The sequence below is a fragment of the Rutidosis leptorrhynchoides genome, chromosome 9 (genome assembly GCF_046630445.1).
Source record: "Rutidosis leptorrhynchoides isolate AG116_Rl617_1_P2 chromosome 9, CSIRO_AGI_Rlap_v1, whole genome shotgun sequence".
NCBI lineage: Eukaryota > Viridiplantae > Streptophyta > Magnoliopsida > Asterales > Asteraceae > Rutidosis > Rutidosis leptorrhynchoides.
The window spans coordinates 190,157,056-190,171,329 of record NC_092341.1 but is presented as its reverse complement, the minus strand read 5'-3'; positions in this window follow the sequence as shown (position 1 = coordinate 190,171,329).

Genomic DNA, 14,274 nt, shown 5'->3' with positions numbered 1-14,274 from the left:
AAATATAATAACAATGAGTTATATATATTAGATGAGACTACTAACTTAAAGACCTTGAAACAATATACATATATGTATCGATTATCGACGTATTAACTCTTAAGTTAAAATCAATATATATGTATTGTATTAAGATGTATTAATACACTTTTGAAAGACTTAAATACATATATCAATATACTTATACTCAACAAAGATAGCTATATTCATATTCCCATTCAATTCCATCAAGAATTCTACTCGTATTCATACGGTATTTATACCCGTATTGTAACCAGTTTATATACGTATATACTATTGGTATATACACATAAAAATCTGCATCTTACCAACCCTAGGACAGTAAGAAACATGTGGGAGCCATGGATTGACAACTAGTATTAACCATTTAGCTAAAATTCAACATAAGGATCCTATACACTTACCTTAACCTCATGCCATCTTTACTACTTATACATCCATTCCATTTTCATTTCTACTTCATATTTTTCTAACTAAAAACACACATACTCAAACACTCTCTCAAGAACACAACACAATTCAGCAATTTTTAGAATCAAAAGCTAAGTTAGAATCATCATAAGAAAGCTTGATCAAGAACATATCAAGATAACCTTCCAAGTGTACAAGTTTACTTCCAATCTTTCAATCCAACTCCACACCTCTTTAGAATCCATAATTCTACTTTCATATCAGTAGCTTTCCATCTTATAATCAAGGTAATAAACATATTCAAGCTTTGGTTCAATTCATATAATCATAACTATCTTAAATCAAGATAGATTTCTTACTTGAAACTTTTGTTGATTCCATGATTCTACTTCAAAAATTTCCAGCCATCAAAGCTACCTTTTGAAATGTCCCGTTCTTATTGATTAAAAACGTTCATATTAATTGATTTCGTTGCGAGGTTTTGACCTCTATATGAGACGTTTTTCAAAGACTGCATTCATTTTAAAACAAACCATAACCTTTATTTCATCAATAAAGGTTTAAAAAGCTTTACGTAGATTATCAAATAATGATAATCTAAAATATCCTGTTTACACACGACCATTACATAATGGTTTACAATACAAATATGTTACAACAAAATAAGTTTCTTGAATGCAGTTTTTACACAATATCATACAAACATGGGCTCCAAATCTCATCCTTATTTAAGTATGCGACAGCGGAAGCTCTTAATAATCACCTGAGAATAAACATGCTTAAAACGTCAACAAAAATGTTGGTGAGTTATAGGTTTAACCTATATATATCAAATCATAATAATAGACCACAAGATTTCATATTTCAATACACATCCCATACATAGAGATAAAAATCATTCATATGGTGAACACCTGGTAACCGACATTAACAAGATGCATATATAAGAATATCCCCATCATTCCGGGACACCCTTCGGATATGATATAAATTTCGAAGTACTAAAGCATCCGGTACTTTGGATGGGGTTTGTTAGGCCCAATAGATCTATCTTTAGGATTCGCGTCAATTAGGGTGTCTGTTCCCTAATTCTTAGATTACCAGACTTAATAAAAAGGGGCATATTCGATTTCGATAATTCAACCATAGAATGTAGTTTCACGTACTTGTGTCTATTTTGTAAATCATTTATAAAACCTGCATGTATTCTCATCCCAAAAATATTAGATTTTAAAAGTGGGACTATAACTCACTTTCACAGATTTTTACTTCGTCGGGAAGTAAGACTTGGCCACTGGTTGATTCACGAACCTATAACAATATATACATATATATCAAAGTATGTTCAAAATATATTTACAACACTTTTAATATATTTTGATGTTTTAAGTTTATTAAGTCAGCTGTCCTCGTTAGTAACCTACAACTAGTTGTCCACAGTTAGATGTACAGAAATAAATCGATAAATATTATCTTGAATCAATCCACGACCCAGTGTATACGTATCTCAGTATTGATCACAACTTAAACTATATATATTTTGGAATCAACCTCAACCCTGTATAGCTAACTCCAACATTCACATATAGAGTGTCTATGGTTGTTCCGAAATATATATAGATGTGTCGATATGATAGGTCGAAACATTGTATACGTGTCTATGGTATCTCAAGATTACATAATATACATACAAGTTGATTAAGTTATGGTTGGAATAGATTTGTTACCAATTTTCACGTAGCTAAAATGAGAAAAATTATCCAATCATGTTTTACCCATAACTTCTTCATTTTAAATCCGTTTTGAGTGAATCAAATTGCTATGGTTTCATATTGAACTATATTTTATGAATCTAAACAGAAAATGTATAGGTTTATAGTCGGAAAAATAAGTTACAAGTCATTTTTTTAAAGGTAGTCATTTCAGTCGAAAGAACGACGTCTAGATGACCATTTTAGAAAACATACTTCCACTTTGAGTTTAACCATAATTTTTGGATATAGTTTCATGTTCATAATAAAAATCATTTTCTCAGAATAACAACTTTTAAATCAAAGCTTATCATAGTTTTTAATTAACTAACCCAAAACAGCCCGCGGTGTTACTACGACGGCGTAAATCCGGTTTTACGGTGTTTTTCGTGTTTCCAGGTTTTAAATCATTAAGTTAGCATATCATATAGATATATAACATGTGTTTAGTTGATTTTAAAAGTCAAGTTAGAAGGATTAACTTTTGTTTGCGAACAAGTTTAGAATTAACTAAACTATGTTCTAGTGATTACAAGTTTAAACCTTCGAATAAGATAGCTTTATATGTATGAATCGAATGATGTTATGAACATCATTACTACCTTAAGTTCCTTGGATAAACCTACTGGAAAATAGAAAAATGGATCTAGCTTCAACGGATCCTTGAATGGCTCGAAGTTCTTGAAGCAGAATCATGACACGAAAACAAGTTCAAGTAAGATCATCACTTGAAATAAGATTGTTATAGTTATAGAAATTGAACCAAAGTTTGAATATGATTATTACCTTGTATTAGAATGATAACCTACTGTAAGAAACAAAGATTTCTTGAGGTTGGATGATCACCTTACAAGATTGGAAGTGAGCTAGCAAACTTGAAAGTATTCTTGATTTTATGTAACTAGAACTTGTAGAATATATGAAGAACACTTAGAACTTGAAGATAGAACTTGAGAGAGATCAATTAGATGAAGAAAATTGAAGAATTAAAGTGTTTGTAGGTGTTTTTGGTCGTTGGTGTATGGATTAGATATAAAGGATATGTAATTTTATTTTCATGTAAATAAGTCATGAATGATTACTCATATTTTTGTAATTTTATGAGATATTTCATGCTAGTTGCCAAATGATGGTTCCCACATGTGTTAGGTGACTCACATGGGCTGCTAAGAGCTGATCATTGGAGTGTATATACCAATAGTACATACATCTAAAAGCTGTGTATTGTACGAGTATGAATACGGGTGCATACGAGTAGAATTGTTGATGAAACTGAACGAGGATGTAATTGTAAGCATTTTTGTTAAGTAGAAGTATTTTGATAAGTGTCTTGAAGTCTTTCAAAAGTGTATGAATACATATTAAAACACTACATGTATATACATTTTAACTGAGTCGTTAAGTCATCGTTAGTCGTTACATGTAAATGTTGTTTTGAAACCTTTAGGTTAACGATCTTGTTGAATGTTGTTAACCCATTGTTTATTATAACAAATGAGATGTTAAATTATTGTATTATCATGATATTATGATATATAATATATCTTAGTATGATGTATATACAGTTAAATGTCGTTACAACGATAATCGTTACATATATGTCTCGTTTCGAAATCATTAAGTTAGTAGTCTTATTTTTACATATGTATTTCATTGTTAATACACTTAATAATATATTTACCTATCATTTAACATAATTAACCAAGTGTATCAATATCTTAATATGATTCATATGTACCTAGTAAGACGTTGTTATAACGATAATCGTTATATATATCGTTTTCGAGTTTCTTAAATTAATAGTCTCATTTTTATGTATATAACTCATTGTTAAAATACCTAATGAGATACATACTTATAATAAAAACATGTTAACTATATATATAACCATATATATGTCATTGTATAGTTTTTACAAGTTTTAACGTTCGTGAATCACCGGTCAACTTGGGTGGTCAATTGTCTATATGAAACATATTTCAATTAATCAAGTCTTAACAAGTTTGATTGCTTAACATGTTGGAAACATTTAATCATGTAAATATCAATCTCAATTAATATATATAAACATGGAAAAGTTCGGGTCACTACAGTACCTACCCGTTAAATAAATTTCGTCCCGAAATTTTAAGCTGTTGAAGGTGTTGACGAATATTCTGGAAATAGATGCGAGTATTTCTTCTTCATCTGATCTTCACGCTCCCAGGTGAACTCGGGTCCTCTACGAGCATTCCATCGAACCTTAACAATTGGTATCTTGTTTTGCTTAAGTCTTTTAACCTCACGATCCATTATTTCGACGGGTTCTTCGATGAATTGAAGTTTTTCGTTGATTTGGATTTCATCTAACGGAATAGTGAGATCTTCTTTTGCAAAACATTTCTTCAAATTCGAGACGTGGAAAGTGTTATGTACAGCCGCGAGTTGTTGAGGTAACTCAAGTCGGTAAGCTACTGGTCCGACACGATCAATAATCTTGAATGGTCCAATATACCTTGGATTTAATTTCCCTCGTTTACCAAATCGAACAACGCCTTTCCAAGGTGCAACTTTAAGCATGACCATCTCTCCAATTTCAAATTCTATATCTTTTCTTTTAATGTCAGCGTAGCTCTTTTGTCGACTTTGGGCGGTTTTCAACCGTTGTTGAATTTGGATTATCTTCTCGGTAGTTTCTTGTATAATCTCCGGACCTGTAATCTGTCTATCCCCCACTTCACTCCAACAAATCGGAGACCTGCACTTTCTACCATAAAGTGCTTCAAACGGCGCCATCTCAATGCTTGAATGGTAGCTGTTGTTGTAGGAAAATTCTGCTAACGGTAGATGTCGATCCCAACTGTTTCCGAAATCAATAACACATGCTCGTAGCATGTCTTCAAGCGTTTGTATCGTCCTTTCGCTCTGCCCATCATTTTGTGGATGATAGGCAGTACTCATGTCTAGACGAGTTCCTAATGCTTGCTATAATGTCTGCCAGAATCTTGAAATAAATCTGCCATCCCTATCAGAGATAATAGAGATTGGTATTCCATGTCTGGAGACGACTTCCTTCAAATACAGTCGTGCTAACTTCTCCATCTTGTCATCTTCTCTTATTGGTAGGAAGTGTGCTGATTTGGTGAGACGATCAACTATTACCCAAATAGTATCAAAACCACTTGCAGTCCTTGGCAATTTAGTGATGAAATCCATGGTAAAGTTTTCCCTTTTCCATTCCGGGATTTCGGGTTGTTGAAGTAGACCTGATGGTTTCTGATGCTAAACTTTGACCTTAGAACACGTCAAACATTCTCCTACGTATTTAGCAACATCGGCTTTCATACCCGGCCACCAAAAATGTTTCTTGAGATCCTTGTACATCTTCCCCGTTCCAGGATGTATTGAGTATCTGGTTTTATGAGCTTCTCTAAGTACCATTTCTCTCATATCTCCAAATTTTGGTACCCAAATCCTTTCAGCCCTATACTCGGTTCCGTCTTCCTGAATATTTAGATGCTTCTCCGATCCTTTGGGTATTTCATCCTTTAAATTTCCCTCTTTTAAAACTCCTTGTTGCGCCTCCTTTATTTGAGTAGTAAGGTTATTATGAATCATTATATTCATAGATTTTACTCGAATGGGTTCTCTGTCCTTCCTGCTCAAGGCATCGGCTACCACATTTGCCTTCCCCGGGTGGTAACGAATCTCTAAGTCATAATCATTCAACAATTCAATCCACCTACGCTGCCTCATATTCAGTTGTTTCTGATTAAATATGTGTTGAAGACTTTTGTGGTCGGTATATATAATACTTTTGACCCCATATAAGTAGTGCCTCCAAGTCTTTAATGCAAAAACAACCGCTCCTAATTCCAAATCATGCGTCGTATAATTTTGTTCAAGAATCTTCAATTGTCTAGACGCATAAGCAATCACCTTCGTTCGTTGCATTAATACACAACCGAGACCTTGCTTTGATGCGTCACAATAAATCACAAAATCATCATTCCCTTCAGGCAATGACAATATAGGTGCCGTAGTTAGCTTTTTCTTCAATAACTGAAACGCTTTCTCTTGTTCATCATTCCATTCAAATTTCTTCCCTTTATGCGTTAATGCAGTCAAGGGTTTTGCTATTCTGGAAAAATCTTGGATGAACCTTCTGTAGTAACCAGCTAGTCCTAAAAACTGGCGTATGTGTTTCGGAGTTTTCGGGGTTTCCCACTTTTCAACAGTTTCTATCTTTGCCGGATCCACCTTAATACCTTCTTTGTTCACTATGTGACCGAGGAATTGAACTTCTTCCAACCAAAATGCACACTTTGAAAACTTAGCGTACAATTCTTCCTTCCTCAATACTTCTAACACCTTTCTCAAATGTTCACCGTGTTCTTGGTCATTCTTTGAGTAAATAAGTATGTCATCAATGAAAACAATGACAAACTTGTCAAGGTATGGTCCACACACTCGGTTCATAAGGTCCATGAACACAGCTGGTGCATTAGTTAAACCAAACGGCATGACCATAAACTCGTAATGACCGTAACGTGTTCTGAAAGCAGTCTTTGGAATATCATCTTCTTTCACCCGCATTTGATGATACCCGGAACGTAAGTCAATCTTTGAATAAACATACGAGCCTTGTAGTTGATCAAATAAGTCGTCGATTCTCGGTAGTGGGTAGCAGTTCTTGATGGTAAGTTTGTTCAACTCTCGGTAGTCGATACACAACCTAAATGTACCATCTTTCTTCTTGACAAACAAAACAGGAGCTCCCCACGGTGATGTGCTTGGTCGAATGAAACCATGCTCTAAAAGTTCTTGTAATTGGCTTTGCAGTTCTTTCATCTCGCTGGGTGCGAGTCTGTAAGGAGCACGAGCTATTGGTGCAGCTCCTGGTACAAGATCTATTTGAAATTCAACAGATCGATGTGGGGGTAATCCCGGTAACTCTTTCGGAAATACATCGGGAAATTCTTTTGCAATGGGAACATCATTGATGCTCTTTTCTTCAGTTTGTACTTTCTCGACGTGTGCTAGAACAGCATAGTAACCTTTTCTTATTAGTTTTTGTGCCTTCAAATTACTAATAAGATGTAGCTTCGTGTTGCCCTTTTCTCCGTACACCATTAAGGGTTTTCCTTTTTCTCGTATAATGCGAATTGCATTTTTGTAACAGATGATCTCTGCTTTCACTTCTTTCAACCAGTCCATACTGATTATTACATCAAAACTCCCTAACTCTACTGGTATCAAATCAATCTTAAATGTTTCGCTAACCAGTTTAATTTCTCGATTCCGACATATATTATCTGCTGAAATTAATTTACCATCTGCTAATTCGAGTAAAAATTTACTATCCAAAGGCGTCAATGGATAACTTAATTTAGCACAAAAATCTCTACTCATATAGCTTCTATCCGCACCCGAATCAAATAAAACGTAAGCAGATTTATTGTCAATAAGAAACGTACCCGTAACAAGCTCCGGGTCTTCCTGTGCCTCTGCCGCATTAATATTGAAAACTCTTCCGCGGCCTTGTCCATTCGTGTTCTCCTGGTTCGGGCAATTTCTAATAATGTGGCCCGGTTTTCCACATTTATAACAAACTACATTGGCATAACTTGCTCCGACACTACTTGCTCCGCCATTACTCGTTCCGACACCATATGTTCCTTTCGTTCTATTAACCCCTGGTCCGTAGACCTTACACTTCGCTGCGCTATGACCATTTCTTTTACACTTGTTGCAAAATTTGGTGCAGAACCCCGAGTGATACTTTTCACACCTTTGGCATAGCTGCTTCTGATTGTTGTTGTTGTTGCGGTTATTATTGTTGTTGGGATGATTGTTGTAGTTGCAGTTGCTGTTGTTGTTGTTGTTGTTGTTGTTGTTGTTGTTGTTGTTGGGCCGTTTGTTGTAGTTGCGATTGATGTTGCGATTGTTGTGATAATTGTTACGATTATTGTTGTAATTGCTGTTGTTGTTGTATTGGTGATTCTTATCACCGTTTTCCTCCCACTTTCTTTTGACTTGCTTCACATTGGCCTCTTCAGCAGTCTGTTCTTTAATTCTTTCTTCAATCTGGTTCACTAGTTTGTGAGCCATTCTACATGCCTGTTGTATAGAGGCGGGCTCGTGTGAACTTATATCTTCTTGGATTCTTTCCGGTAATCCTTTCACAAATGCGTCGATCTTCTCTTCCACATCTTCGAATGCTCCCGGACACAATAGGCACAATTCTGTGAATCGTCTTTCATACGTGGTAATATCAAATCCTTGGGTTCGTAACCCTCTAAGTTCTGTCTTGAGCTTATTGACCTCGGTTCTGGGATGGTACTTCTCGTTCATCAAGTGCTTGAATGCTGACCACGGTAGTGCGTACGCATCGTCTTGTCCCACTTGCTCTAGATAGGTATTCCACCATGTTAACGCAGAACCTGTGAAGGTATGCGTAGCGTACTTCACTTTGTCCTCTTTAGTACACTTACTTATGGCAAACACCGATTCGACCTTCTCGGTCCACCGTTTCAATCCGATCGGTCCTTCGGTTCCATCAAATTCCAAAGGTTTGCAGGCAGTGAATTCTTTGTAGGTGCATCCTACACGATTTCCTGTACTGCTAGATCCAATGTTATTGTTGGTATGTAGCGCAGCCTGTACTGCAGCTATGTTTGAAGCTAGAAAAGTACGGAATTCCTCTTCATTCATATTCACGGTGTGTCGAGTAGTCGGTGCCATTTCCTTCAAAATATTCAAATGGAACAAGTTAATCATACAGAATATTAAGAGTAGTTAATAGTATTTCGTAGCATAATATGAACTCATTTATAAAAGCTTTTTCTTCATATTAGCGTTTTATAAGTTTAAATTCGGGTAGTACCTACCCGTTAAGTTCATACTTAGTAGCTAATATACAATTCAACTACTACAATTCTATATGAAAAACTGATTATAATAATATTTCGCGTTCAAACTTTTATACAATATTTTACAAACTTACAATACCGCTTATTTTACATAAAGCATGAAATATAGCACGCAATAACTTTGATACAAGATAGTTGTGAAGATAATTCTAGCTAGTACACAAGTCATTCAGCAAAGGCAATAAAGACACGTAATTCATACGTCCAGAAACAAGTCATGCATTCTGGTTTTACTAGGATTACTTCCCATCCTTGGTCTTGTGGAACATAACCGTTATGGCCGTTGATAAGACAGCGTGTTGAAACGTCGTCAAAAGGACGAGGGTTACGTAATGTCCAACAGTCCCGTAACAATCTAAAAACCTCATTTCTTACCCCAATTACCGACTCCGTCACTTGTGGAAACGTTTTGTTTAATAGTTGTAGCCCGATGTTCTTGTTCTCACTTTGGTGAGAAGCGAACATTACTAATCCGTAAGCATAACATGCTTCTTTATGTTGCATGTTAGCCGCTTTTTCTAAATCACGAAGTCCAATATTCAGATATATTGAGTCAAAATAATTTCTTAACCCGTTGCGTAAAATAGCATTTGGGTTCCCCGCAATATATGCGTCAAAGTAAACACATCGTAACTTATGGGTTTCCCAATGTGATAACCCCCATCTTTCAAACGAAAGTCTCTTATAAACCAAGACATTCTTGGAACGTTCTTCGAATGTCTTACAAACTGATCTCGCCTTAAATAGTTGTGCCGAAGAATTCTGACCGACTCTAGACAAGATTTCATCAATCATGTCTCCGGGTAGGTCTCTTAAAATATTTGGTTGTCTATCCATTTTGTGTTTTTAAACTGTAAAATAGACAAGAGTTAGATTCATAAAAAAATACTTATTAATACAAGCAATTTTTACATATATCATAAAGAATAAGCACACTATATTACATATATTACACCACACGAATACAACTATCTTATTCCGACTCGCTCGTTTCTTCTTCTTCGGTTTTGGTTCGTTTTGCCAAGTTTCTAGGGATATATGATGTTCCCCTAATACTAACTGTCGTTTTCCACAACGGTTTAGAAAAACCTGGTGGTTTAGAGGTTCCCGGGTCATTGTTACAACTTAAGGACTTCGGGGGTTGACGATACATATAAAGTTCATCGGGGTTGGAATTAGATTTCTCTATTTTTATGCCCTTTCCCTTATTATTTTCTTTTGCCTTTTTAAATTCAGTTGGGGTAATTTCTATAACATCATCGGAATTCTCGTCGGAATCCGATTCATCGGAGAATTTGTAATCCTCCCAATATTTTGCTTCCTTGGCGGAAACACCATTGACCATAATTAACCTTGGTCGGTTAGTTGAGGATTTTCTTTTACTTAACCGTTTTATTATTTCCCCCACCGGTTCCACTTCTTCATCCGGTTCCGATTCTTCTTCCGGTTCCGATTCTTCTTCCGGTTCCGACTCTTCTTCCGGTTCCTCTTCGGAAACTTGTGAATCAGTCCACAAATCATTCTAATTTACATTTAACTCTTCATTATTATTAGGTGAGTTAATGGGACTTGTTCTAGAGGTAGACATCTATCACATAATATCAAACGCGTTAAGAGATTAATATATCACATAATATTCACATGTTAAAAATATATAGTTTCCAACAAAATTTGTTAAGCAATCATTTTTCAAGTAAACACGGTCGAAGTCCAGACTCACTAATGCATCCTAACAAACTCGATAAGACACACTAATGCAAAATTCTGGTTCTCTAAGACCAACGCTCTGATACCAACTGAAATGTCCCGTTCTTATTGATTAAAAACGTTCCATATTAATTGATTTCGTTGCGAGGTTTTGACCTCTATATGAGACGTTTTTCAAAGACTGCATTCATTTTAAAACAAACCATAACCTTTATTTCATCAATAAAGGTTTAAAAAGCTTTACGTAGATTATCAAATAATGATAATCTAAAATATCCTGTTTACACACGACCATTACATAATGGTTTACAATACAAATATGTTACAACAAAATAAGTTTCTTGAATGCAGTTTTTACACAATATCATACAAACATGGACTCCAAATCTCGTCCTTATTTAAGTATGCGACAGCGGAAGCTCTTAATAATCACCTGAGAATAAACATGCTTAAAACGTCAACAAAAATGTTGGTGAGTTATAGGTTTAACCTATATATATCAAATCATAATAATAGACCACACGATTTCATATTTCAATACACATCCCATACATAGAGATAAAAATCATTCATATGGTGAACACCTGGTAACCGACATTAACAAGATGCATATATAAGAATATCCCCATCATTCCGGGACACCCTTCGGATATGATATAAATTTTGAAGTACTAAAGCATCCGGTACTTTGGATGGGGTTTGTTATGCCCAATAGATCTATCTTTAGGATTCGCGTCAATTAGGGTGTCTGTTCCCTAATTCTTAGATTACCAGACTTAATAAAAAGGGGCATATTCGATTTCGATAATTCAACCATAGAATGTAGTTTCACGTACTTGTGTCTATTTTGTAAATCATTTATAAAACCTGCATGTATTCTCATCCCAAAAATATTAGATTTTAAAAGTGGGACTATAACTCACTTTCACAGATTTTTACTTCGTCGGGAAGTAAGACTTGGCCACTGGTTGATTCACGAACCTATAACAATATATACATATATATCAAAGTATGTTCAAAATATATTTACAACACTTTTAATATATTTTGATGTTTTAAGTTTATTAAGTCAGCTGTCCTCGTTAGTAACCTACAACTAGTTGTCCACAGTTAGATGTACAGAAATAAATCGATAAATATTATCTTGAATCAATCCACGACCCAGTGTATACGTATCTCAGTATTGATCACAACTCAAACTATATATATTTTGGAATCAACCTCAACCCTGTATAGCTAACTCCAACATTCACATATAGAGTGTCTATGGTTGTTCCGAAATATATATAGATGTGTCGACATGATAGGTCGAAACATTGTATACGTGTCTATGGTATCTCAAGATTACATAATATACAATACAAGTTGATTAAGTTATGGTTGGAATAGATTTGTTACCAATTTTCACGTAGCTAAAATGAGAAAAATTATCCAATCTTGTTTTACCTATAACTTCTTCATTTTAAATCCGTTTTGAGTGAATCAAATTGCTATGGTTTCATATTGAACTCTATTTTATGAATCTAAACAGAAAAAGTATAGGTTTATAGTCGGAAAAATAAGTTACAAGTCATTTTTGTAAAGGTAGTCATTTTAGTCGAAAGAACGACGTCTAGATGACCATTTTAGAAAACATACTTCCACTTTGAGTTTAACCATTATTTTTGGATATAGTTTCATGTTCATAATAAAAATAATTTTCTCAGAATAACAACTTTTAAATCAAAGTTTATCATAGTTTTTAATTAACTAACCCAAAACAGCCCGCGGTGTTACTACGACGGCGTAAATCCGGTTTTACGGTGTTTTTCGTGTTTCCAGGTTTTAAATCATTAAGTTAGCATATCATATAGATATAGAACATGTGTTTAGTTGATTTTAAAAGTCAAGTTAGAAGGATTAACTTTTGTTTGCGAACAAGTTTAGAATTAACTAAACTATGTTCTAGTGATTACAAGTTTAAACCTTCGAATAAGATAGCTTTATATGTATGAATCGAATGATGTTATGAACATCATTACTACCTTAAGTTCCTTGGATAAACCTACTGGAAAAGAGAAAAATGGATCTAGCTTCAACGGATCCTTGGATGGCTCGAAGTTCTTGAAGCAGAATCATGACACGAAAACAAGTTCAAGTAAGATCATCACTTGAAATAAGATTGTTATAGTTATAGAAATTGAACCAAAGTTTGAATATGATTATTACCTTGTATTAGAATGATAACCTACTGTAAGAAACAAAGATTTCTTGAGGTTGGATGATCACCTTACAAGATTGGAAGTGAGCTAGCAAACTTGAAAGTATTCTTGATTTTATGTAACTAGAACTTGTAGAATATATGAAGAACACTTAGAACTTGAAGATAGAACTTGAGAGAGATCAATTAGATGAAGAAAATTGAAGAATGAAAGTGTTTGTAGGTGTTTTTGGTCGTTGGTGTATGGATAAGATATAAATGATATGTAATTTTGTTTTCATGTAAATAAGTCATGAATGATTACTCATATTTTTGTAATTTTATGAGATATTTCATGCTAGTTGCCAAATGATGGTTCCCACATGTGTTAGGTGACTCACATGGGCTGCTAAGAGCTGATCATTGGAGTGTATATACCAATAGTACATACATCTAAAAGTTGTTTATTGTACGAGTACGAATACGGGTGCATACGAGTAGAATTGTTGATGAAACTGAACGAGGATGTAATTGTAAGCATTTTTGTTAAGTAGAAGTATTTTGATAAGTGTCTTGGAGTCTTTCAAAAGTGTATGAATACATATTAAAACACTACATGTATATACATTTTAACTGAGTCGTTAAGTCATCGTTAGTCGTTACTTGTAAATGTTGTTTTGAAACCTTTAGGTTAACGATCTTGTTGAATGTTGTTAACCCATTGTTTATTATAACAAATGAGATGTTAAATTATTATATTATCATGATATTATGATATATAATATATCTTAGTATGATGTATATACAGTTAAATGTCGTTACAACGATAATCGTTACATATATGTCTCGTTTCGAAATCATTAAGTTAGTAGTCTTATTTTTACATATGTATTTCATTGTTAATACACTTAATAATATATTTACCTATCATTTAACATAATTAACCAAGTGTATCAATATCTTAATATGATTCATATGTACCTAGTAAGACGTTGTTATAACGATAATCGTTATATATATCGTTTTCGAGTTTCTTAAATTAATAGTCTCATTTTTATGTATATAACTCATTGTTAAAATACCTAATGAGATACATACTTATAATAAAAACATGTTAACTATATATATAACCATATATATGTCATTGTCTAGTTTTTACAAGTTTTAACGTTCGTGAATCACCGGTCAACTTGGGTGGTCAATTGTCTATATGAAACATATTTCAATTAATCAAGTCTTAACAAGTTTGATTGCTTAACATGTTGGAAACATTTAATCATGTAAATATCAATCT